This window comes from Rhagoletis pomonella, unplaced genomic scaffold, assembly GCF_013731165.1.
Source record: "Rhagoletis pomonella isolate Grant_MI unplaced genomic scaffold, Rhpom_1.0 Rhpom_scaffold_00003, whole genome shotgun sequence".
NCBI lineage: Eukaryota > Metazoa > Arthropoda > Insecta > Diptera > Tephritidae > Rhagoletis > Rhagoletis pomonella.
Genome location: NW_023458557.1, coordinates 38,017,174 through 38,020,597, shown reverse-complemented (window position 1 = coordinate 38,020,597; position 3,424 = coordinate 38,017,174).

Below are 3,424 nucleotides of genomic sequence, written 5' to 3'. Positions count from 1 at the left end.
TTTTATATCCTAAACTTAGCTGCTATCTTACATATGAGAAAATCCGTTGTGCTGATCGGACGTGCTTTTATCTCCGCTCTCGGTTTTGCCTACTTAAAATTCAAAACTCGTGCGATAGTTATTCGATTTGTACTTATGTACTTCGGTCGTATTTCTTGGACACTTACTTATTTATTCATATATCTACAATGCCTTGTAGCTGTGGTCAAAGGGTTGACCGTAGTCAACCTAAGAAAATTCAATGTGTAAAGTGCAGTGAAATTTTTCATTTAGTCTGTGCTAATCTGCTTCCAGCTGACCTTGAATTTCTGCTAAAGTCAAATAAACATTTCATATGCAAGCAATGCACAACCGATCGTAGAAAGTCTTTACTCTCCCCAACCCGTGTGAGTGCTCAATGTAAAGATGCAGTTGCTGTTGGTGGTGCCTCGGCAAATTCGGAAACTTCGGCCAATAAAACTAACTCGTCAGAAAAAAAGTGCTAATCAAGAAATTACTCTACAAACTATTTTAAATGAGCTTGTCGCTCTTAAAGCTGAAAATTCTTCTGCGCTCTCTTTGATAAAGACTCTGCAAAATGACAAACAACTTCTTCTCAAAAAAGTTGACTCTCTCCAGCTTGAAGTTCAGGCTGTGAGTAGTAAACTGTGTGATTTTGATATGGTTGCTATCATTGCAGACATAGTTGCCAACTTGGTGCTTTAAGCACTAGATTTAGTGCCTTTTGAAAATTAAAACGCCAAAAAAAATTACTTAGTGCCTAGTGCCTAGTGCCTTTTTTTGTGCTTTTTTTGAACTAATATTACTCCGAGATAGTTAAAACCTGAAATAATTTGAAATATTATAAGCTGCGATGTCTCATGAAGATGCGGAATTTACAAGAATATACAAATTTAAATGCACTAAATTATAACCATGATTGATAAAAAGCTGAAGTTGAAAATGCTAGTATGCAGGTAAGTTAAGTATTTCTTTTTTTCATTTCTAATTTTTTGTACAAATTTTGATTTTTTGTTACCTCCTGAGTAAAACACACCGTTTCTGGGTGCTTAATCCAAATCTGGCGGCACAATTGCTCTAGCACTACAATTTTTAGATATCCTAACCATAAAGTGTCAAAAAAAACGGTTTTTGGCGATATTTGAGGTTATATAATGAAAACATCAAATTTGTTGCTCATTTCTACTTAGGGCGTCATTTTCGTTTGTTGCGATTCGATTTTTTTTTTCCGAGATATACCAGCTTTAATGGGCAGTACTTCGGTACGACGTCATAAACATGAGTCATCATAGCATGTGTAGAGGCTATTCAATCGTTATGAGCGAAAAAGTTTTGTGTATTGATTTATGTATGTATTCTTGTAAATATTGCTAATTTTTTGATTTTGTTCAATACAAATTGTTATGAAAAAAGCATCCTTTGATTAAAAAAAATTTGGTGCTTTTAGTTTGGTAAAACGCCTTTTTTCCAAGTTTTTGGTGCTTTTTGAGAATCAAAAGTTTGCAACACTGATTGCAGATGTGAAGACTGCTGTCATAGAATTTCGTAAGAATGTGCGCGTATTTGCAAATGATGTTCAAGTGAACGCTACCTCTGCCCATACAATTCCTACTCAAGAGAATACCACTCATATTGCTCCGCTGATCTCGCCTTTATTAACACAGCGTTTCCTGCTTCCTCTCTGTCTTCTTCGTCACCCTCGTCTGCTACCGCCAATGATCCCATTCCTACTCCACCACCTGTGAAATACAAAAATGGGCCTAAGCTGCCCAACATACATATTTCGGCTACATCGCATATCTCTAACTCTTCGCCATCTTCGTATGCTGCTGCTGCTGCTAACGCTCCCATTTCTACTTGCCCAACTGCTAATGACAATAATGCCAACAAGCAGTCCAACACACAAACTTCGTCTACATCGCGAATCTCTGCTGGCGAGTTAAACAATGCAAAGAGGAATGAAAAAGCAACTGCGAATGACAAAAACGCAAACAAGCAGCCTAACGCACAAACTTCGGCTACATCGCATTTCTCCAACTCTTCTTCGTCATCTTCGTATGCTGCTCCTATTGCTCCCATTCCTACTCACCAAACTGCTAATGACAAAAACGTAAACAGGCAGTCCAACACACAATCTTCGGCTACATCGCAAAACTCTGCTGGCAAGTTAAACAGCGCAAAGAAGAACGAAAAAGCACCAGTGATCGTTGTTGGTTCGAATGCTAGCAAAGAGCTTGATGTGACATTTCGCCTGAAGTGGCTGCACTTGTCTTCGTTTTCTAATTCTGCCAAAGCGGAAAACATAATTGATTATGTAGCTAAACATGCAAACATCAAACCCAGCATGCTTTCGTGCTCTCCCCTAGTTAAAAAGGATGTTTCCATAAACACTCTAAAGAGTGTAAATTTTAAACTGGGCGTATCTAATTTGCACTACGAAAAGCTCTTAAATCCGGACTTATGGCCTGCGAATGTTGCTGTGCGCCCTTTTAAATTTATGCCAAAAAACGACGACTCCCAGACAAAAACCCAAAGTTCGATAATGCTAACCACAAGCACTTAAAAATCTATTTTCATAATGTCTCTTGTCTTAGGACAAAATCTAAATCTCTTCATCTCATGAGTTCGGAGTTAGATTATGATATCTTCGTTATCATAGAAACTTGGCTAAACGATAATTTCTTCAGTCATGAGTTCTTCGATCCAAACTTGTTTGAAGTATTCCGCAAGGACAGAGCATTGATATTAGGCAAATAAATTACTTTCACAATAAGCTTCAGAGGTTTTTGGACCTAATATTTATTAGCACTAATGTTAACTTCCAGTTGTCCGAGTGTAATTTTCCTTTCAAGGAGCCTGATATGTATCATGTTCCCTTGGTATTAGATATTTATTTTTACTCATACCTCAGCTTGGACAAGAAAAACACAAAAGCATCTTTTAACTATAATGTATGTAAGTTTTCTGATCTAAATAGTATATTTCTCAATATAGACTGGGACAGGTTACTATGTAATCTTAGTGTGGCTTCATGTTTTAATATCTTTAAATCTAAAGTAGTTGAAGTTTGTCAAAATAACATTCCAATCTTTGGAAAAAAGTGGTACAAAGTTCCATGGCATACTCGAAATCTTAAAAGAATAAAAAATTTAAGAAAGCAAATTCAAAAAGACGAACAATTATTCGTTTTTTATTGAGTATAAAAAGTATGCCAAACATTTTAACTGCCTTGATAACGTTTTATACAGAAACTACGTTTTAAACTATGAAGCCAATATCAAGTCGAATCCTAAAGCTTTCTGGCGATTTATAACTTCGAAGAAATCTTGTTCTAGTATTCCCTCACAATTATTTCTAGACGGAAAATCTGCTACCTCCCCCCATTGAGGCTGCGAATCTGTTTGCCGATTTTTTCCGCTCAAAC